The following is a 25,408-nucleotide window of genomic DNA, read 5'->3' on the forward strand; positions in this document are numbered from 1 at the left end:
GCTTTAAGCTTCTTTTTCTCTTTCCTAATCTCATAGTTGACTCTTCAGCCTCTTTGGCTTTAACTTGTTCTCTTTCTCTCCTGATGTCCTATTGGTCCATTCCTGTCTTTTCACACCTGCAATTATTTATTTCATATTTTTTACACAGTAGAAGTTAGCGCTTCTAATTAATTCTTTCAGACATCTTTTCAATTCTTTTAATTTTTGCTATTGCCACATTGTTTTCAGAATACAATGTAATTTCTTTTCAGTATGGACTGTATTTGTTTCAATTTCTGTATTGGAAACCATTAACTACAGAAGAAATACCTTGATCTTAAAGAGAAAAAAAAATGTAGTTCATTAAAGCATTTCTAATCTTTTCCAGCTTTGCAAGGCAAGAAAATAAAACTCTTACTGTAAAGACTATTCAGCTGTTGTGGTGAGAAAGGGGATGAACTTCCATAATCCTCTGCATACAGAGAAGCCTAATGACAGGATTAATGGTCATTCAGGCAAACCAGATATCCATCTCAAGGATTTCCAGCAGAGCATTCTGACTATGAAGGATAAAACCTATGTATGACACCTTCTTGAAGTGCACTATAGCACAGCTGAAAGTTCTGATCTTTGGCATCAGATGTCTTCTTGAAACATTTTCTGTCACCGTGGAAGTGTACCTGGATTTAGAAACTAGAAAGCATCTTTGGCTCCGGTCATGTATACCTCATGTATTCAATCTCTTATCCCTTCATTGCATCTAGTGTGTTTTTCAGGGACACAGCAGTGGAGAAAACTGAATATGGGTCTAGATTTGGCATGAGATTTGTAAATGCTTGTGTAAGAATGGGTGGAATGCTTCAGCAAGAGAATTTAAATACATATATGCATACATATGTACATAAAATAAGCACATTTATTGCAATGGAGAAAGAAATCCTAGTTTACCCCTATGTACAGTTAACCTTATACTTCTGAGTATGTAGTAACCTTATGAATTTCAGACTGTCTTAATGCATTCGGAAAAGTATGAAGTTACAATGAAATTCATGCAGAAAAAGTGAGAAGAACATATAGCTGTGGAAATGCAAGAACACCTTAGTAGATTTCAATTCTGGTTAAAATAATAATCTCACTCCATTATGTAGGCAGGAATTTTGGAATGGTTCTTTCAACCAGAAGAGAAGTTGAAAACAGGAATGGCTACAAATTGTGCTAAGGGCAGAAAATGGAAGGGACAAAAGAAGCCAATATTAATCATCCTGGTTCCTGAACATCCACTTCTGAGATCATTTCAGTCTGATTTGACTCTTCACTACTCGCAGACACTGCCCTTAAGGTTGCCTACAGGTACATGTAAGAAACAGAATAACAGAAGGGGCAGAGAAAGACAACAGGAAGCACTAACAGGGTATGGAGACAACAAGGCAAACCAACAAAACCAGGTTTCGTGTTTATACTTGGGTGCAAAATAGCTTTTGGTGGCCATGTTGTCAGGGACTTATATATTTTAGCGATGAAGTTGCTGAAAAACAACTTTTATGTCTTCTGTAATATTGTTCAGTGTTTTCTCCATGCTTTTGAGATAAAAGAATGATACCTAGGAAAAACTATTGCCCTTGCTGAACTTGCAAATATAAAAAAAAGACGATGTATTTTTTTTATTAGAAGTGCTAACATTAGGTAAATTAATGATGCTTATCGCTGCTTGTCTAGGCCGGTAAACCCAGAATTAGATACCACTAAATAAAGCCTTGTCACCACAAAGTGACAATCCTTCTTAAGAAGGGAGGAAACCAAGCATATAACAAGGAATTAATATTGAATTTTCTGATTTCATCTGAGACAGAGGTAGTTCCTCAAATACTGTAGGTATGTACCTTTTTCACTTTTGCTCAGCCACTTTTAGAAGTTCTAAAACAGATTCGCTGGACATTCCATAGCAGGATCTCATTCTCCTAACTCCAAGTCTTACTGTAGTCTTCAGTAAATAAATGTATAAAACATAAATTGAACTTCCCATTAAGGTTTTCCCTGCAGAAAAGTAACAGAGTTTAGATTGTTTACAGGAATGTTCATGATAGCCCACCAAAAATATCACTAAGGTATGTGAAAACAGATTTTGTAAATCGAAAGAACATTTTTTCCTTCCTTTATGCCTGTTAAAAATTATTCAGTAAAAGGAAGCAAAACTGATTTTTTTTTTTAGTGGTTTAAAACAACATTTGTGAGCAACTCAGCATGTTTGTTTCATTTGTTTGGGTTTTTTTCAGTCTTTTTCCTGGACATATTTAATGTAGATATCTCTACAGATGAATAGAAAATGATAAAATACATTTCCAGCTGAAAAAATCTGCAGTGAGAATTCACAAGTAAGCTGAAAATGAAGAAATTTAATGCAAACAAGATGCCCTTTTTGGAGGATTAAATAAAATCACCACAAGATGGCTCCCCAGCTTCTCCAAATATCCTCCTTCCTCCCCCCCACTTCTTTTTTTTATTTTTTAATCAAGCTACTCTCCAGTGAAGGCATTGATTATCTTATAGAAGTCTGGAGTACAGCTGAGCAGACTGTGGATTAGAGCCTTGTCTAATAAAATAATAGCTATTTTTACATTAAAGCCCTGGAGATCTCTTTGAAAGGTAATTTTGTTACTTTAATTTCTGTACCCCATAAAAGGCTGTTATCTAGTTTGTGCCTCTGTTCGTTTTTTTTTTTTTCTAACAAACAAAGATTGGCTCAGAGGATTCAAACTGATTTGGAGTTTAAGCCTCCTGCTTTTAAAGGCTAAAGCAGCTTATGCTCCTACGATTTCTAAGTTCCTAAAAGTACAGGAATGTGAATGCTACATATATATTTAATTGTTATTTTTGTTAGACATTAATTTTTTTTAAAAGTAGAAATAAAGTAAAAGTGTATGAGCTATGATATAAAGTTTTTAGAAGTCACATTAATATAAACACTGTTCTTAAGGAAGATACAGGGTTTAGAGAATTTTTTTTCATTTTGACAAACATATCAAACAAATAAAGGTACAACCCCTAATTCAACTAGTCAGAATATTTTGTATATCTTTTAGCACCACATTTCTGGAATAAACAAGTTTTGGTTTTGGTTTTGGTTTTTTTTTTGCTGAAATGGCTTTATTGATACAGTCTTCTTAATACAAAGCAGAAACAAGCAGAGGAAGAAAGAAGAGAAAAACCTGGAGGTGTAAGGAGTGGAAAATTTAACACTGAAGTAGTTGATAGCCACAGAAATCTTTTCACTTTGTGTAAAACAGAAATACAGTCTTTTATTTATGCACAAGAAAAATCTATTTCTTTGTAAGATCCACACTGTAATCTGAAGAGCCTTTCAGTGGGGATGCACAGTAATGACAGAGTTTACTGTAGTATGAGTGCTAAAAACCTGAAAATTTTCAATTCTGTAAGGTCAAAAGTGCAAATTACATCCATTCTGTCTTTTAAGACTATTTGTGAATCCTTTCTAGAGGTCAAGGTCACTGATCAATCACACCATCTATAAATTTTCAGCCAGTCATAGACTGATATTTATAGACAAAATTTGATCTTAGTTCAGAGGAAATACGAGATGAGAATGAGTTCCTTGTTCAGCTGTGGAAAGATCACAAGCAAGACCACATTTTTATAAAAATAAAGCTACTATTCTCAAGAAAAATATCCTGAAGTACAACTAAGGCAGAGAATGAAGGAAATTGGATTTAAGTATAAATTTATAAGACTGAAAGAAGCTTTCTTGAAGGCTCAGAGTTGAAGTAAAGAAATGGGTAACTCCAAGATGATCGGTCTAAGGTATAATTATTTTTTTTAATGTGTTCAACAGTGGTTGAATCTGCAGCTATCCATGGCACCGCACCCCTCCTCCCCCGCCTCCCATTTCGTAATGACAAGAGTTCAAGAAAAATGCTCTCCCTTTTTTTTTGTTTGTCTAACTATATTACTAGCTCTGACATGATCTTTCTTCACATTGACTATAAGCCGTATGTATGCCAGTTAGCTAAGATACAGAATTATAAACTAAACATCTGGGAGAATAATAGAAAACCTTTCCAGTTATGATTCATGCTTAACGACATAGAATTGTAGCATATTTGGTGACTGAAACAACCAGTATGCCCATAATATAAACAAGTTAGAATATGACAGTCCCAAGGCCTGGTAGAAATGGAAGTTTATGCATAGGGAGCCAGAAACTTTGGAAATTCACACTGAATTCTGCACTAAATTTCCAATGTGTTATCACTCCATTTACTGTGTTCCAATGATAAGCTACCCTAAAACTAATGAATAAACCTTTGAGCAAAATTTTATACCTCCATTATCTCTTGTTCTAAGCCAGGAAACCCATTTGAAAAGTAGATATTTCACAAATTATTTGATCTTTCTGGATCTCATCCCTGAATTACAAATGCAAAAGTAAATTGCAATCAGGGAAGTCATTGACTCACTGAGACACTGAAACCCAGCCTGTGCATTATTTCACACATAGTATAGTCTAGCAGGAAGAAATATTTCTTCAGCTATGTGGAGAGTAACAACATTTTCTTACAATGTGACAGAGTAAAATTCTGCCTGAAGAGCGAACAGTCTTAATGTATTCTAGGCCTTATTTACTTATTCACTTACTTACTTACTTAGTTTTTAAAGGGGATCTTGTTAACAAAGTCATAGCGGCTTACTATATCATTGATTTAATGGTCTCAATTCATAGGTGTAATAAGACCAACTAAATAACAACAAATGAGCTAATTAAAGATTGCTTGTGAGAGATGATGAGGATTGCCAGCTAGCTTTCACTTAATCTGTGTCATTATGGCAAAATATTTTCCACCCACTGTAGTGACATTAAGCCCAAATTGAAAAGTCTATCACAAATGAGGTGATGCCATTATTTTTTTGGTAAACGCTGTCTTCCTTGTGCAGATTTTACACATCTACTGGATTAGATAGAAAAAGAAATACTTGCTTTTAAAACATGCAATATCACAAGAAGTGCTAGTAACTTCCTTGAATTATTCAATAATGTCTTTTATACAATATATATATTAGAATGTAAATCTACGGAATAGGCTTAATTTCTCAGAAAGAAGGTAGGGAGCTGTTGTTTTATTTTAAATATTAACAGCCATTTCTGAATAATAACATTTCTTTAAACTCCTTGAGTAAAATACTATCCCTAGAGAAACTAAGGAAAGTTCTTTCACTGACTTTATTAGCTACAATTTCACCTATTATTTTTATTAATATTTATATTATTGTACATAATGTTTCCTTCACTTTGTTTCTGGGAAAGATACAAATATTAAAAAATATAGATTTAATTTACTTAACTTTACTTAATGTTAACCATTCACAGTAAAAAAAGAAAAAAAATACATCTTTGTCTAATTCATTCACAGGATACACAGATGGACTCTCAATTATGCACATTGCTTTGGATTTTGTCTGTCTGCCAGTCAGTATGGACTGGATAGTTTTATCAATAAAAAAGATACATTTATATATATATATATTTATAAAGACAGCTGACAAATAGAACAGACTTCTGGGCAAAATAAGAGTTAAAAAATTATAGTTTTCCTAAGACAGAATGACAATGTAATTGGGGCGGGAAGTTTCTTGAATATTTTAATTAAGAAAATTTTAAAGGCAGTCTTGTCTGCATGACTTTCATTAAAATAAGTGAAAATGTTCATCTTATTCCATTAAATCATGCATAAAAGTGGATGACAAAGTCCTTGTGAATACATTTGATTCAGCACTTGAGGAACTTGAGCTTTCTTAGTTCATTCACAGCCCTCTGAAATCCATGCAAGATTTTCTACTGATTTCAGTGAATTTGAGATCAGCAAGGGAGTGACACTTGAAATAATCTTTAACCAAATCAAAGCCATAGCCATATGTTTTTATTCAAGCATTCTTAAGCCACTTATTGTATTTTATTACAGATTAATTTAGAAGATTAAACGTACTCTTCAAACAAACAAGAACTGCTATTTGATCTACGAAGAAAAAAGCTAACCTGTTTCTCTTATGTATATATTTATATACTTAATTGAAAGCAGATTTTTTTTTCCATGAATGCTAGAAATTATAAACACTTCTACCAAATTTGCAAGATGTTGGTGTTTCATATAAAAATTTTTACTACAGCCTGCTAGCAGAAGTGGGTTTCAATCACTAGATTTTAGGTAACTTAGTAATGATTTCCTAAAGAAAGAAATGTAGGAGTTTCAGTGCAAGGTCGAGCTAGACACTTTTTATGGGTTTTATGCTTTTTTGTTTGTTTGTTTTGTGTTCCAAAATAGAAACATGCCACAGATTAATATATTTTGGATAGTGCTAGGTGAAAAATAATGGATAATGAACTCTATAGAGCATCACAGTGAAATTATTTCTTTGTCATCTTAAAATAATCCAAGTGCAAAAACTTTTTATCCATTACAGATAAAATTAGAATTGGTCTTCTCTTTCTACTCCAAGTAGAATTCTGTTAGGTTTAGTCATCCAAGTTGAAGTAGAGTTCCTAGGACTCAGCTATTACTTTTTTCCTGTTTCCATAGAAACATGTCAGCATGATGAATATGAAAAATAGTGCTTTAAAATAATCTTCATTTTGAACATAAAAGGAAAACAGTCTTGTGTAAAGTAGCAATTATATTCAAGCGCCTTATCCCATTTTTAGCCAGTACAGCAGCAGTTTCCATGAAATGGAAGTATGAGTAGTAACCCACAGCATGACAGCCAAACTTCTTCAGTTTACTGATACAAGTTTATGGGTGAGGAGTTAGCTACTCAAGTCTTCCTGAAGATAAAATACAGGTTTCCTAAAGTTTCAGACCTGTTGCTATTTTCTGCTATAGCATATTTGGTGGAGTAAGGAAGTTTGATGGTTTTTTTGAATATCCAAAAAATTACTGGAACATTGTCTCCTCTTTTTGATGCATTCAGTATGTGGCTAGCACAGGAGGTTGTGTGAATCAGCCTTCTACGCTGCATTCAATTAGTTAAGTTAAAAAGGTTAAGAAAAAAAAAAGGTCACTGTTTGACCTTCTGCACTGTATTTTGTTGCGTATTCAAAACTATTTGGATCCATACAATTGATAAAAATTTAATCATTCTTTCTGAACAAATAATGTGAATATTGACAGTGATGGCCAAGATATCACACTACTGCGACAGTGTAAGTAGAAATTACTTCTTTGTACTACAAGAGTAGTTTAAATTGTAGACCTACATCTAATGAGTATATGCTCTTTCATGCTACCTGCATATCATTGTATTGATTACACTTTTTGAGCAACATAGAATGCATACTTTACCTGTAATTCACAAGTTAATGGCATATTATCTAACAGTCATCAATAGTCTCATAAGGCTAGCAAATCACGTGTGTTAACTTAGTCTATATATTTGGTTGTTAATTAGATGAATCATAGTAAATATTATGTTGAAAATGCATGTCTGTGTTTATCCATAACAGGCTTTTTAGGGTCAAGCTTTGTATCTTTGCACTTACCTTGCTTCAGGAATGGTGCTTTTAAAAACAGTCTTCACAATGTTTGTGCTGTAAATTAATATATAACGCCTGAATTTTGTGACAGAAGGGAAATCCAAATCAGATCATGTCCTTATCTCATTTACAATCATAGCAGAATTAGGCTGTTTTTCCAAAGAAAAATATGGGAGGTTCAGTGCACTCCAAACTTACTCTTACATAGCTGAAAGCAGTATGTGTGTGTGTGTGTGTGTATATTTATCAGATTTATTTTTATTTTTATTTCATATTTTTATCTTATGTCTTTGAAACATCATGTAAACATGTCATGCCCTGGAAAAGCTATAGGTTTAATATTTGAGTTTATTTTATTCTGATTATGAACTTGGAGAGATGCTATTTTATCGACTGGCAAATGGGAGACCACAAATGGCCTTTTTATGTAATTAAAGGCTCAGATATTTGACAGCCACAAAGGACATTTATTGAAATATAATACACTTCCAACATTTTTCCTCCCACATAACTCTATAAGAGCTCAAAAACCCACAGCATTTTTCAAAATGCGTTATAGAAGAATTTTCTTTGATGGTTTGAAATTTCACTGTTATTTTATCAGGATCACCATTTATGTATGGCAAGACTCAACTCCTGACAAACAAAAGATCTCTGTTAGGCTCTAAATAATTTGGTGGATCTAAAGAACAGTAATTCCTAGCAGGCACAACTGGTTTAAATGGAAATAAAGTAGACACATTGTTCTTATGTGTAATGCAGGCATTTTCAGTGACGCGGTGAAGAAGTCAACTCAGATTAAAATTAATCTAAGTGTTGGAAAATGAATCCTAGGTTTCCAGTTTCAAGACATTACATTATATCATACATAATAACTTGTAGATTCTTTAATAAATGGAATAAATCACATCACATTTAGGAATGAAAGGGGTTTGATTTTCATTCTTTTAAATAAGAGTAGCTTACATGTAAAAGACATTCAGTTCTAGTTTAGTTAGAGAAAAGTCAGTGAAGCAAAGGTTATGACTAGGTAATATGAATGACTATTTTCCAGTACCAGCAAAATATGACTGAACAAGAACAAAAAATCAAATAATTTTTCAGACACAGATCCATGAAAAATCTGCAAATTAATTCAGTAATCTATTGGATTAACAAAACTCCATAAAAATACTTCTCAGAAAGTTATCAGAAAGGTGTGACAGTTTGTGCTGGTTTTGGTTATAAGTTCAGAAATAAAATATTGTTAATTAGAGAAGCCCTCAAGCAACCAACACCTTTGCTGAGAAAAGATTTATAGCTAAACTTTACTAGGTCAGTGACAATAAGACTGTGAAAGTGTTTTTTAGAGAAAAGGCAGTAAAGTGGTTCAACACAGAATTAGATATGTTGCCAGACTCAGGGTAGCCGAGAACCAGGTTGACAGCAGCCCAGAGGAGAAGGACTTGTGGGTGTTGGTTGATGAGAAGCTCAACATGAGCTGGCAATGTACATTTGCATACCATATCCTAGGCTACATGAAAAGAAATGTGACCAACACATTGAGGAAGGTGATTCTCCCTCTCCAGTCTGCTCTCATGAGACCCCACCTGGAATGCTGTGCCCAGATCTAGTTACCCCAATGTAAGAATGACATGAATCTGTTTGATAAAGTCCAGAGGAGAGCCACAAAAAGATTAGAGGAAAGGAACACATCTCCCGTGAACACAGCCTGAGAGAGTTGGGTTTGCTCAGCCTAGAGAAGGGAAGGCTCTGGGAATGTCTTATAGCAGCCTTCCAGTACATAAGGGGGCCTGCAAGAAAGATGGAGAGGGACTTTTTACAAGGGCATACAGCAATAGAAGAAGTGGCAATGGCTTTGAACTGAAAGATAGTAGGTTTACATTAGATTTAAGTAAGAAATTCTACATGATGAGGGTGGTGAGGCACTGCAACAGGTTGCCTAGAGGCATCATGAATGTGTTCAAGGCCAGGTTGGATGGAGCTTTGAGCAATCTGGTCTAGTGGAAGGTGCTCCTGTCTGTGGAGTTTTTGAGTGTGCTTTCTTGGACTAACTTGCCTTGTTCCCTGCATCAGTATTGAATTACATTAGGACAGTCATTGTATTTCAATTAAAAGAAAGGTCTGACAACTCTGTGCAATCTGATCTAGTGAAAGTTGCTCTCTACTACTATATAAAAGGAGATGGTAGCAAAGTAAGTGTTGGTCTCTTCTGTAAAGGAGAGCTTGACTTTATAGTAGTTAGGATTATAGAAACTTCCTAACTGTCTTCGTAAATATGAAAAAAAATGAATGAATGTTTTGAGTATGCAGCAATCCCGAAAACATGAGGAAATTGAAAGAGGTAAGTCATATCAAACGAAAAATATTTCTATGTTTTGTATGGTTTTCCTTAAGTTTCCGTTACTGATTGGATACTGATTTACATGGAAATTTAAACTGAGCTCTAGAATGTCATTTTTGCATATTTAGTGATGACCATATGTGTCCCAAAATACTAGCTGACTAGCGCTGGTTGAGGCTAAGAGAAATTAAAATATTTAGACTGAGATCAATATGGAGAGTAAGATATGATTTCTGTCTGAAAAACTTGTTCAGAAATGTTGCTTGCAGCGAGCAAAGATGGAGACTGCAAGCATAAGGATTATATCCTGTAAATTAATCATGCCTGTAACTACCCTCTGGCACTGAAATCAGTCAGTACAAAATGGTGCACATGCACTGTGTTAAATTCTTTTACTCTCCATTTAGCCCTTATTAAATTGCTTGTTAGAAATGATCCTTGATTCATCGCTACCACCCAACCATACCTGAGAAAATGTTAGTTGGCCGAGATTCAAACTAGGCCAAGAACTATTCTAAGAGTTCACAATTCATTTGGACTGAAGAGAACAGGCATCCTAACAGAAGCACCTGGGAAAGTAGTACATCTGATTAAATACAGGCATCTGTGGTGCAAATCTCTCCAGCTAATAGATATGTTTAGAGTCTTTATAATCAGTGGAGAGAAACAGGCACATCTAGAGCAATCATTCACTCCATCATAAAGCAGATATTAAACATCTTCAGATTAATTGTTCCTTTCTCTCTTCAATCTAAAGAGAATACTGGAAGACAAATACACATCTCTCTTCTAAATATTTAAGGATAAGATGAATGAATCCCAGACTAAATGCATGAAGATGTGCTGACTGAATCTGTGTCTTTGTGCCTCCCTAGGTCTATCCATGATTCCAATTCAGGTGTTGTATAGCACAGACTTATAGAGGACAAAATTGATTTCTGTGCATCTGAGAAAAAAGTTCTTTCACAGACCCCTGTTGGTTTATTATCCAAAAAAAGAGACTATAAGCTTTTGATTTCTGCATTGGAAAACCAGAATTTGACTGTATGTCTTTAAAGAGCCCGTTTATTGCCATTTTGGAGACTTAGTTTCAGCTGTTGACTTTTGTTTATGCGTAAATATTTAAGGAATGGAAAATAGATGCAGTAAGAGAAAATTTCTATTCATAGGGAAAGAAGAAATTAATCAAATGTTTTACAGTCCTTGTAAATTTATTATCAAAGTAAAAAGGCAAGAAGATGGTTTTCATGCAGGGAGATAATGTATTTTCCAACAGTCCAAGGTCATGCTTGTTATAGGCATAAAACAGTCAAAAATATACATACTAAAGCCAAGGTCTCTCATGAATGAAGATTTCATTAAGTGATTAGACATTGCAGGAATGAACCATAAGCAAGCCGGACACCACAATGAGTCCACTATATTTTAAATCACATCAAACCAATCAATAAATTATACATCTCCATTAATGAAAAAAAAATCCTTTAAATGATCTTACAGTTTAAGTGATAAAACAAAGCTAGCAAATCAATTCTGGATTTTTCTACAAACACCCAGTGCAATACTTGATCAGTGTTCTTTCAAGCAGAGTAGTGGAGTTGTCTCTCCATCCAACATGAATAACACTTACTCATAATTCTATTTTTATTTGTCAATGGAAGTAGTAGTCTGTTTTTTTTATTAGGAATGCATAGAACGTTCTACAGTACATCTTTATCTCTTACTTCCCTCAAAAGGGGAAATCAGATGAGGAGGAAGGGAAGTCCAAGTTGGAGCCATAGCTAAGATAGCTGAAGATAACTTGGATATTTAGATATTTAGTTTGATTTTTTTTTTAATCTGCCCAAATACGTAGATACCTTTTAAAATATAAGAAGCTACAAAACTCAATAGCCTTCCAAGATCATTAAAATTCTCTGTCCTGAACAGGATGCTTTCCTAAGTCATGATGACATTGAACATTAAAGGGTCTATTTTTATTTACTCACTAAGAAAGCAAGTGATTTTGGCTCAAAGGCTTCTAAAGGACATTTTATTAATCTATTTGATATTATCTTTCCCATTTTATCTTTAACCTCTTCTCATTTCCCATTTTATGATACATAAATGTAAGATATACATGTATAAAAAATATGAAATACTTGTATAAATATTTGAAATAAGAAACAGTCATTCACAGTTCTCCCACATTTTCACATTATATCTCAGAACATGTTTTGCATTCCTTCAGAGATTTTTTGGTACATGTACTGTTAGTTCTAAAGACAACAAAGTAAAGAGACTATTTTATCTCATGGAATATGGAGGATGACTCATCTACTAAAAGCTCCTGTAAAAAAAATCTGAGTTTCTGAGACTTTACACCTTTACATTGAAGTTTGGCAGGATGAGCTATTCTTCTGATGAATGTATGACATGCAATCAACTGACATACAAATGGTCCTGGAACTTTCTGTTTTCCTTCATTTTTCACTGACTTGTGTGCCTAACAATTATCACTTCACTTGCATTTGCTGGGGTAAGGAATTTAAAACTGAATTTTAGGATTATGGTTTTAAAATATTTATTTACATATTCCCAAATGTGTTCACAAAGCTAGTACAATCTATGTTATTGTGTAAGTTAACATGTTCTCCAAGTTGTCAAAACATGAAACGTTCTGAATAAGAAAAGTTATACGCCAAAGAACTACGACTACTTTTCCTTTCAGACTTCACTGATGGTTGCACAGCACATTACAGGAATTGGGGCATTTCACATTTACCAAATACAGATTCTTCCAAACTCCCTTTCAAATGCGGACTGAAAAATATGAAGTGGAGGGAACAAAACAGTCTCTCAGTAACAGAAGTTAAGCCATATTAAACAGCCTTAGCTAAATCCTATAAGCAAGGAACTCTTTATTTATTGTGAATAAAAATATATTTAGTTTTGTCACTTATGCAGCAGGCAAAAGTGCACTTTTCATTTATCTATATCTATTCTATAATTTATCTGTTCTATTTGAGTAAAAGGAGGTACATCTGTGGGAATCAGATTAGTTGTACTGGGATTCTTATTTTAAAATATTTCATTTTACCAGCATAGGATTGCTTTTCTATAAGTTTGTAAATATATATTAATATTTTATAAATATGTAAATAAACCTCTTCCCACATGACCTGCCAGGCAAACAATTGCCATTCAGCCATTCAGAAATACTTTGTGTAGAGTCTGAGCAGAACTAGATTCCTTTCCAGACATTTTTAAACAAGTAGCTAATCTCCTATTTCTGCAAAATTGTGCATTATATGCATAATGCCAAAAATAATGGTGTGCCACCTCAGACTTTAATTGTCCTTATTTCACTAGCAAGGCAAGAACTTTGCATATTGCAGTAGGCATACGAGATTCAGGTAAGGATGGAGGAGGTATGCAAACACTTGGGAATTTCTAGGTTACATCAGATATATTTTAAAGTTTTTATCTTAGGGTCAGAGAATTAGCAAAAAATATATCTTTTGAGTCTTACTGAACTTTACTTTAGAAGGTAGCTCATAAGACAATTCAATTTTAACTTTCTTTTTCCTCCAGGGGTGTGATAGTTGTATTTGTTCTCTCTCTGTAAAGCTCTGTCAAATTTGTTAAAAGGAAAATGACATTGAAATAGCATTATATGAAGACTATGGAATCATGCTTTAATAATATGGTAATATAAGCAGCGACATATATCTTGGTAGTTCAGTTGCTCCCATCATTGACTATCTGAAACGGGAAGATATTTCACTTTATCATAATCTACTATAAAAAGATATCATTCCTTTTTATTAATATTACTGCTTTTCAAAAGAAGTTATGTTTGTGGAATACATGCTTGAATTACAGTCCTGACAAACTTCAAAATATTTCCCAATATCCTACTTCTAATAATAATCAAATCTTTGAGAGTTTAACTTCATTTTTACAGCCTTTTAGAGGTAAATTTAGATGCAGATGTTTCTTTGTTTTTTGCGGACTAGCTAGGGAATTTTCAAATACAATATTCATCTAACAGTTTGTTTTATCATACCTTAAGTGAGGAATGTTTATACTCAGTTAATACAATAAATAACTGGAGGTGAAAATGAATGCACAGATATGACAACAAAATACAGATTGCATCATTTAATTATGTGCTGTGTTTATAAAACATGAATGGAGATGTGCAATAAAGATACACTATTCAAGGTAGTGGAGGAAGTGTGAGAGGTCAACAAGCTCCTTGAAATGAAAATTAAGTTAGATAAATAAACTACAACAGAATTATAAACTCATGTATCACTGTAGCTTTCAGACACTAGTTCTACATTTGTTATCTTTGGAAAAAGACCATCTTTTTTATCAAACACTATATATTGCTAATATTTTGGTGTTGCTGCAATAATAAATTCCTGGCGTGTATTGTTCCTGACCCTGTCAAATTTCTACTCATTCTCTAGTTTTATCACGTTAAATTTTCTTTCTAATGAATGAGTTTTCATACATTTGACTCTCTTCAGAACAGAAATTAAAGGTAACTACTGAGAGAAGGTGCTCAGGGTATGTCTAAAATGTTAGGTAGGAAAAGGACAGAAACTGAAGCAAGCCAGTCTGCAACAGAGCCAGATGTTTGTCAGGGCAAGTCTCTGTTACAACTTAAACTGTCTGGAAAAGCAATAGGTTAAAGTAGTCCAAAAAAAAGCCAGAGGTTGGTTAAGGAGTAATTCACAGTGTGAAATCTTTTCCCCTTTTTTCCACTTATTAAGTAATAAAAATAACTAAAAAACTCAGATCTGTGATGATACTTAGAATCATAGAATCATAGAATAACCAGCTTGGAAGAGACCCACCGGATCATCGAGCCCAACCATTCCTAACAAACACTAAACCATGCCCCTTAGCACATCTTCCACCCGTGCCTTAAACACCTCCAGGGAAGGTGACTCAACCACCTCCCTGGGAAGCCTGTTCCAGTGCCCAATGACCCTTTCTGTGAAGAATTTTTTCCTCATGTCCAGCCTAAATCTCCCCTGGCGGAGCTTGAGGCCATTCCTTCTTGTCCTGTCCCCTGTCACTTGGGAGAAGAGGCCAGCACCCTCCTCTCTACAACGTCCTTTCAGGTAGTTAGAGAGAGCAATGAGGTCTCCCCCTTGTCAGTGTAAGGACAGGAATGAATTCAACTAATTGCAATTTTATCATCATTCTTAAGAAAACTGAAACTGACTGAAATAATTGTGTAATGTGAAATAGATTATAGAATAAGATCTCAAAAATTTTAACATAACTACAACAAAGATCTTAGAATGTCTTTAGAAATTATGCTTAGTAAGCTTTACTTGTGTCTCTCATTTGACACAGAATATTTTAGTATTATCCAGTTATTAAAACAATGATGCCAGTGTCATTTGCCACACAGAGTTACTTTCATAACAACAGCCACCAAGATGGTTCCAAACTCAGCCGTCAAATAAAAACAAAATTCGGTTGATAGGGAAGTTGCGTGAAAGACAATAGAAAATAGAAAATATTTCAGTCTTATTCCTGAAAAATAAGAGAATAAGTACTTAAACACACAAAGTAAATGGCATGATATTATGATGAAAGAAGTTCTTTTCCTTTCTGGATAATAAAAAATAATTTTTAAAGATATTGAAAGTCAAGATTCTCTATTTGCCTGAAATAAAATTAAGTTCTGTCATATACAGCAACAGGTAATTTTGCCTTTTATTATTTATAAGCATTTTAGTCAGAAATATAAATTAAGTATAATTGTCCTACTTTCTTTCATCTTAACTGAAGTATCTTCTGGGTATCATTTTTGACATTTTCTTAGTTGCAATATTGTTTTACTTTTTAAAGAAAATGACCTAGTTTTGTAACAATATATTTGCAAAGCCTGAATTTTGTGAAGAATATACCTTAACATGGGAATGGGCATATTCTGACTTCCTCGCTTTTTAAGAGGTACATGCGTTATTTTCATGTTACTTGTATTTTAGTTTCGTCTTGCCATGGCCTTTCTTGAGAGTCTAGCAAAACTCAGTGAGGTACTGCAAGAGGGAAAGAAGAGTTTAAATGCTTCCCTTCTCCCTCCATCTCTTCTTTGGTTTATTTGATTATGCTAACGCAATAAAATTTTTATTCTTACTTTTCAAAAGTTTTTTTTTTCCTTTCTTTTTTAAGGTCAAATATTACTTGGTTTAGTCTCTTCTGGGCTTTGGTGTGGGGGGATGGGGATTTTAATTTTAGCTATTCAACTGTGTAGATCAAAGACTGCAAGGAGACTGAAGTCTAGTTTGTTTATCCACATTAAGGCTTCCACATCAGAAGGTCCAGCTTATTAGGAAAAAACTCTTTTTTGTTATCGCTTTTTTCTGAATAGAATATATGCATAACAATCAAAATTACTTCCCCTTACACAGAGACTCCTGCTGTTTTAGGTAGATGTTTCATTGGAACGAGACATAAAGTGTTACATGGGTCACTAGGCTCAAACTGTAAGAACAGATATCTAAGCCACAAGTCTCAGATAATGAGACAATATAATCTAGTGGCAATGTTAATACTGAAATTCCTCAGTGAGAGTTAGACATTTCCAGGAGTCTGAAGTATAGCTTTCTGGGATGACTGTTCATGAGGCCATTAGATTCGAGATAAAATCCATCCTGTCACTAAATGAATAACATATAGAATCATAGAATGATTTGAGTTGGTAGGGACTTCAAAGTTCATCTGTTTCCAACCCCGATCTAGTTTCATTTAGTTTCATGGACAGGAAATACTTCCACTAGATAAGATTTCTCAAAGCCTTATCCAGCCTGGCCTTGAACACCTCCAGGTATTCAGCATCCATGACTTCTCTGGGCAACCTGTTCCAGTCCCTGCCTAGCCATATAGAAAAAAAAAAGAAAATCTTCTTAATATCTGATCTAAATATCCCCTCTTTCAGCTTAAAAAACCTCTTTAGCCCTCATCCTATCCCTGCGCTTCCTGGAAAAAAAAGCCTTTACCCATATTTCCTGTAGGTCCTCTTGAAGTACTGGAAAGCTGATATAAGATCTCCCCAGGTCCTTCTCTTCTCTAGGGTAAGCAAGCCCAACTCTCTCAGACAATCCTCACATGGGAGGTGCTCCAACACTCTGACCATCTTCATGGTCCTCGTAACCCATAAGAGCAATATCAAAATCTTTAAAAAAAAAAAAAAATCTTTACTGGTTATTACCCTTACTGCTCCTAAATGGATGTCTTGGCTGATCTTATCTTTTACACAATGGAATAAAATTGAATAAATTTAGGAAGCTGGTGCATGAATGTTTCTTCTAAGGAGAATGGAAGAAAAGTTAATTAGCAGTGTCTGAAGCATTAGATTCTAGGAATACTTTTCATCTTCTTGACCTGGGCATTTCTTTTGGCTGTGCCCTGACGGCACAGCAGCATGAGACAGCATAAGAGCAGGTGCATAGTCTCTTCCTCCATTTGCTTCCCATTGCATGAAGGAAGGAAGGAAGAAAGCCCTTGTCTGCTCTGAGGATGGGAGCATGCAGCAGCCTGTGCCAAAAAATCTGCACAGTATAAATGAATACAGTCTACACGCCATAGAATGTATCTGCCCTAAAATTTAGATGCAACCATTTTGTATTAATACAAAGTCTGACAAGAGAACCTGTGTGAGGAATTTAAGCAGATAAGAAAAATCTTTTGAATTAATCCAATGATTTAACAAAAAAATAAAGGAAATAATCCTTAGTATGATATTATTCCTCACCTAAAAACCTCATCTGATGAAGAAGGAATCACTTCTGGTAGAAATGCATAATGGTTTAAACAAAAAAAAAAAATTAAAAATTTTTCATCCAGGTGTCATCCAGAGGGACCTGGACAGGCTAGACAAGTGAGCCTGTGAGAACCTCATGAGGTTCAACAAGGCCAGCTGCAAGGTCTTACACATGGGTTGGGGCAATCCATGTTTTCATTACAGGCTGGCGGACGACATGATTGAGAGCAGCCCTTCAGAGAAGGGCTTGGGAGTACTGACTGATGAGAAGCTCAACATGACCTGGTAATGCTTGCTTGCAGACCAGAAGGCAAACCATACCCTGGGCTGCATCAAAAGAAGTGAGGCCAGCAGGTCAAGGGAGATGATTCTCCTCCTCTACTCCACTCTCAGGAGACCCCATCTGGAGTATTGTGTCCAGTTCTGGAATCCTCAACACAAGAAGAACATGGAATTGTTGGAATGGGTTCAGGGGACATATATGAACATGACCAGAGGAATGGAGAACCTCTGCTCTGAGGATGAGCTGAGAGAGTTGAGATTGTTCAGACTGGAGAAGAGAAGGCTCCTGGAAGACATTATAGAGGCCTTCCAGTACCTGAGGGGGGCTTACAGGAAAGGTGGGGAGGGACTTTTTACAAAGGCATGTAGTGTCTTGAAGGTGCCAAAATACATTAATATGTTTCATGGACTGACTATTTTAGATGATTATGGGAAATTAAAATGGACTATTATTATTTGGAACACAAGAATACACAAAAATAACAAAGCACAGAAGGACAAAATGAGACAAAATAATTTGAAATTATTTTAAATGAGGAACTAGAAGTGTTACAGAAGATAAGACAAATTAACTAATGAGCAGAAAAGATAGTCTGTCAGTAGTTCTTTCACGAGTTTCCAGTATCAATTTTTTTTCTTTTGTGACAGTCAGTATGAACATATTTTCCAATTAAAATATATATTAGAATAATATTATTATGAATCATGTCATGTCTCAGTAAGATAAGTGGAAACTGAAGAAAGAGAAAACTAGCCACATGTAAGTGTCTGCATGAGGATAAACTGATCCCTACCACCGTCACGTAGACCAGATTAGCATCATTTGCAAAGCATCTGAGAAAGCCAGAGAAACTTTTTTTCTATCAAGATTAGCAGCTCGAGCATTTTAAATGCAGCATCTCATATATTTCAGAAACTGAGCCAAGCCTCACATGAGAAGTTAAAAGAAATTAATTTTGGCTGCAGTGAGTTATTCAAGCTAACACAATATCAGCTTTATTAGTTGTTACAATGGAAATATTTTGTAATAGTACGTGGAACATTAGATGTTAAAGAGACAGTTCACAGTGAAATAAAGTAAGAAATTCCAGGATAAAAATAGGAATGAGGATATTTAGCTGTGCTCTTGGGTAGCTCGATACATCCTACATATAAATGATAAGTTTTGAGTATTGTCTTCCCTATGTCTGTTGTTGCCTCATAATATTATATAATAATATAATACTGATTTGCAGCTTATATGCATATGACAGGTTTAGAACTAAAATATGTTGTGCAGAAGGTTACTATACAAGCCAACTGCAGGTAATTTTTCATGCAAGATTTTCTGAGTAATTGAATAATTCACTGGACGTTTTAGGTATGACATGTATTATGCTTAGTTTCTTGAACAGACAGAAGATGAAAGGGTCCTATATTACAGGACAAAGATGTTAATTGAGTAATTGAGGAAGCTAAGAATATTCAGAAAAATATGTTATTCCCTATTGCATCTGAAAATATTGTTGAAACTTACTTCCAAACTAGCTCACAAACTGTTGTTGTGTAGATCAAAAGAATAAATTAGCTCATAAACACAGTACTCAGAATAAACTGTGGAAAGGATGAAAAGTCAGTAAGTTGGAAATCCATTGCTACCAGATCAGCAAGATGGTAAGTGCCTGCCACATTGTGAAAGGAGGAAAAGATACAACATTGCTGTTGGTATTTGACCTGGGTAAGCATGTAGCAATACCCTAGTCTTACAGATCTAAAAACTTAGTAGCACTTTTCTTCCTAAGCAAAAGACTTGGAAATGTTTCTTATGAGGAGGAAAGCAACACTAGCATTTTAAAAAATTAAATGTTACTTCTGAACAAGATGAACAATCATCTGTATATATTAAATTGTGTGTCTGAATGTTCTAGGGAAGTATTCTCAGAAGAAATGTACTTCTACATTTATGAAGAATGATAAAGAATAAAGAAAAGATGAAACAGTCTAACTGGGGAAATCTAAGACATATTTATAAGCTAGAAATCTTTTCTAAATTCTCATAACAGCAACAATCACCAAAATACATGACTGAACCGCAAGAGATAAGAACTAGTTATAGAAGGTGTAGTGGAAGTAGCATATTCAGTTACCATTAAGTGTTTATTTAGTCTTCAGTGCCATAAATACTGTAAGGAGAAATGAGGGAGTATAGACCAGAAGACCAGATAATCAATGTCTAAATCCCATTGAATTTAGGAGGTAAATATAAGTCCTCTAGAGTAAAAGGCTTAGAGAAGCAGTGATGAAGCAATTTAATTTGAGTTTTCTGCAATGCCAGTGAGAAGCTAAATCAGGAAAAAAATTATTTGCATCCTATTCTGAGGGGAGCTACAAGGATCTGTGATAAGTGATATAAATACATATCAGTCCAAACTCACACACTGATTTCATTTTTCACCCTGAAGTACCTTCTCATCTGCCAGTTGCTTTGGATGAAGGAATACTGATATAATAATTTTAGGCAGTTCCTCTATGTATTTGCAGAAAGGAAATTATATCAACTTTTCCTACCCTTTGTTTCTCTCCATATTCCATCCACTCTGCAGGATCCATAAATATTTGCACTTAAAGGCAATTTAAGGTGACTAAAATATATATATATATATTCTCTTAAAGACTAAAGATCTTTACTAACAGCCAAAAGCTTTTGAAAAGGCATATATCCTGCATGACTGGTCATTTCATTGAAGGGAAACTATACTAGGAAAACAGTAATCCATTCTAGACCTAAACTTAATAAAAATTTCATGGATCAATTTCTATGTGAATTTCAACAAGAAAAATGACACATGTATACTTGAATATGGCATTGAAGCTGGTGACAGTCAAAAATTACTGAGTGAGATACAGATAAAGATGTATTCAAAGATAAGCAACGGAAATGGATCAACTCTAACCTGTATTTATAAATATAGAGAGAACTTTCTGACACTTGCTGTGCATCTTCTATGTTTGTCCAAGCCTGAATTTTAATAAATTCTCCCCATGTTCCTATTTCCATTTCTTACCCCCGCATACCCTTTCTTTCCATTTTCCATTCATCTGTCCAGCTCTTCTTTCCTCAGAAATAACTACATATGCTACTAAACTGAGGGAACAGAGTGGGATTCTCCCAAGGAAGCCAGAGAAAAGTAGATAGAAATGTTACAATTCTTGTAAGGACAAGAACCTTCTTGACCTGCTTGTACAAGATAAAATTTAGGATGGGGAGCGGTATGTTTATGGAAATAGGAATAATCCACTTGAACCAACTTCTTTAATACATTTTTCCTTTCAACAGCTTGACAGCTCCATTTTCTTTAATTTTTGGAATATTTTATTCTATTCTTTCATATAAATTTTAAGAGATTTTCTACATCAGTTGGAGAAAAAGAGAAGCTGAGGCTGCATCTTTGTTGCTGGTAAACAGCTTGAACAGCCTGAACTGTTGAGAAATAACTATTCAGTGATTATGCAAATCAGATAAACTCAACCAACCAGTGTGTAGAGAAATGCATAGCTAAGGAAAAATCTATACAGGTACAAATCAATAGCTGTTCAGTTACTCTGTGCTCTGATTGGCTAGAGCAACCCTAGTTCTATGTGCTATTCTTGCATTGGTGAAAAGCTAAGAAACATACAGGACTGATTCTCAAAATATCTGGAAAATTATCTTGATTGCCTAAAGAATTTGGCTGTTTAAATGCAGAAGATATAAATTTAGCCACCAAATTTAACCTTTTTCATGAACCAGAGTAATGCTTTTTCATTTATTCCCACTTACAGCTGCATTTTAATTGGGGAGGTGCACAATTAATAGAATAAAATATATTTGGAAAAATTACCCCCATTGAATAGGAAGATACTGCCCATGACTACACTAAAAGGTTTAAAAATTTAGTATATAAATTTTTAAAATATTCTGTAAGATTAAATTGTCATATATGGACTTCTCTTAGAAATGAGCTGTACTTGATTTTACTATCTTAAATGCTTCATTTTATATCAGAATCATAGAATGGTTTGGGTTGGAAGGACCCTTAAAGATCATTTAGTTCCAAAACCCATGCCATGGGCAGGGACATCACCTATTAAATCAGGTTGCTCAAAGCCTCGTCCAGTATGGTTTTGAACACCACCAGGGATGAGGTATCCATGACTTTTGTGGGCAAATCTTCCAGTGCCCCACCACCCTCACAGTAAAAAATTTATTCCTGATATCTAATCTAAATCTCCCTTCTTTCAACTTAAAACTCTAATCCCTCATCCTATCACTGCACTACTTGATAAAGCACCCCTCCCCATTTTTCCTGTAGGGCCCCTTTAAGCACCTGAAGGCTGCTAGAAGATCTCCCAGGAACCTTCTCTTCTCCGGGCTGAAAAACCCCAACTCTCTCAGTCTGTCGCCTTTTGGGAGGTGCTCCAGCCCTTTGTCCATCTTTGTGGCTCTCCTCTGGACTCACTCCAACAGGTTCATGTTCTTCCTGTGCTGAAGACTCCAGAGCTGAGTGGAGTAGTCCAGGTGAGATCTTATGAAAGCAGAGTGGAAGAGGGCAGAATCACCTGTCCTAGATTAAGAAAAAAAAAAAAAAAAGGTGAGTTCTTTATCTAAAAATCCCTCAGGAGGGGGGTGTAAACAATATGTTTTACTAAACAAGGTGCACATCCTTAAAACACTGGATTCAAATGAACAAACAACCGGTAAGTGACAAAACACCAACAGAAAAGCCACAGCCCTGAAATTACCTGAACAGCCTGTCACGTGGCAACAACTGGCCACATTGTACCAGTCTGCTTAACCCAACAGCTCAAGGGGAGAGCCCTAATGCTGCCTGGAGTCAAAATCAAAATCAACCACCTGCTACAGCCTGCAGCAGCTGTATGTTTGGCAGAGAGAAAAGGGAGAAAAGAAGAAAAGGCGAAAAGAGAAGAAAGGAGGAAAGAGAATAATTACAAGAGAAATAGGAAAGATGAGAGATAGTCATCACCTTAGGGACTCCGCATGTAGCAACACGCGTTTCTGAGTCTAGCAGGTCCAGAAGGTGATGGGTGTCCACACAGCACAAGACACCACAAGACACCAGGTTGCAGGCTTTAGGGGGAAATTTTCAAGCTCTCTGTCCCCACCCCTCACCAAATCAGATGGGGGTAACATGTACATGCTCTCATGCACCCCACTAGGAAAGTCCAGACAGGCTCTGCAGCTTTCCGGTGTTGTCAGTGGGGGTGGGGAGGCTGGGGCCATCACCTGCTTTGGGCCATTAATCTATTCCATGCCGAGTCTATACATCTAGGTGTACGTCCTTGCATTTGCCCTTGCTGAACATCATGAAGTTTGCACAAGCCCACCTCTCAAGCCTGTCATTGCCTGTCTGGATGGGATCTCTTCCCTTCAGTGTGCAGACTGCTCCACACAGCTTGTTGTTGTTTTCTGCAGACTTGCTGAGGGTGGCCCACTGTCCATATCTGCGACTAAGATGTTAAACCACAGCTGTCCTAACACCGACCCTTGAGGAATGCCGCTCATCACCAATCTCCACTTGGACATTGAGCCATTGGCCACAATTCTTTGTTTGTGACCACCCAACCAATTTCTTATCCACTAAATAGTTGACCCTAACTGGTCTGGAGAAAGACTGAAGTTATCCAATGAACTTGTGTACAAAACACTTCTGAAATCTAGGTTATTTAAAAGGTTTTTTTTTCAATATTTCTCAAATATTAGGAGTTTCGAAACCCCGCAGCAACACAGTGAAACTAAATTCTTGTTAGAAGCAGCAGTAAACTGGTTGTAGTTCTACAGCAGCGCTCCTGTGCCATTTTACCCTCTATCACATTTTCCTGGCTAAGGACTTTCAGGATTTAATCCCAGGTCTTCAGTTAATAAAGTGATGTGCAATGAATTTTCCACCCATGAACTTCTGCTGATTTGATAAAATGAAAATATTTCAGATTTTTAATCATATAATAAGTATATATTTTGTCTGGATTGGCTGCTCTAGGGCAAGAAGGGAGTTCTATCACTGATATTGATAGCCTTAAGAATATCATCTACATCTCATTATTTTTCATTATTACTCTCATTATTCCTTATAGTGTCAATTACTCAATGTGAAACTAGGGCTCTTTTTCCTGTGCTTGTATGCAGAGGATTTGTGTGCACAGTGGGAGAATCAAAGAGTAGAGGGGCAGTGATTTACTTCTACTAGGCAAATATTTTTCTCTTTTAACTATGCCAGTCAGTATACCTTTCATTGATATTCTCCAATACCAAGGCAATTAGTGCTTAGAGACTAAGGAAGGAATATGGCTTATTTTAGATGCAAAGACTGAGTCATACCACAGGTAAATGACTTAGTTTAACAGAACATCAGAAAACTTGATTTTATACACACCCACACTAAAACATTTTATACCATAAGTATTAGTATAAATGGCATAAAATTTTTCTTACTCCTGGAAAGACAGTAAAAATTTGGTTTTCCCTATTAATTTATTGAGAATGAAATACATTTTCAGCTGTAGTATTTTAGCTTTTGATGTTCATTCAATCAAAAACCAGTTTTAAGGCAATAGGTCATTTTGACTGCCAATAATCAGTAAGACTGTCACACCTCATCTTATATTCTTTAACCTGCTCTGAACTTAAGACTTCATTATTCTCATACCACAGAGAAATTGTATTTTACTGGAATTAGAAGCATGATTCCGTCTTCTGTATTGCATGCTCGTAACAACTCTGTAAATAGATGCTTGTTAATACAGGGAAACAATTTAAAAGAAACATTGTAGTTGACTAAATATTGATGACAGGAGCTGAGGCTGCAAGCAAAAGAAGTAAAAGCAAGTCAGAAATGAGATTTTGTTTTTATTGAAACTATATAGAATACATCTTATGACTGGAACATTGAAACAGAAAAAAACAGATACTGGCATGTGTTTGTTGTAGTTACATCTGTACTAGTAAATAAACTAAACTAAAGCTCATTTTCTGAGCTTGAGGAAAAATATTTGCATACACGCAAAAGAGTGATCTCCCTTCTAAAAATAAGATGTCCTCTTCCACACTCTACTGACAACACATCTTGGACTTACTTTTTCTTAGACTGGACTATCTAGGAGAATGTTTTAACTGCTGTAGCAAAACCTCAAACCCTTATACTGAAACATAATAACATTTAAAAATTGAACTCACCAGTATTGAACCCACTGCCTTAAAAACACAAGACTGCATGTAGGAACCTGTTATATTGATATAGAATACAGGCTGAACAGAGAAGAGAAAATTCTAACAAACACCCAAGTTAGTAAAAAGTTAAGTCTTTCCAGACTTTCATAACAATCTCATAAGAGTGAACAACCAGAAGACAGAATCACAGACAAATTACAATACTGATACGTGCAGGTAAAAAGAGCATCTATTTGGTCTTTAAATTATGCTACTCTACTAATCCATTCTATTTCAGTATCTTAGATATTT

Source organism: Phaenicophaeus curvirostris, chromosome 1 (genome assembly GCF_032191515.1).
Source record: "Phaenicophaeus curvirostris isolate KB17595 chromosome 1, BPBGC_Pcur_1.0, whole genome shotgun sequence".
Classification (NCBI taxonomy): Eukaryota; Metazoa; Chordata; class Aves; order Cuculiformes; family Cuculidae; genus Phaenicophaeus; species Phaenicophaeus curvirostris.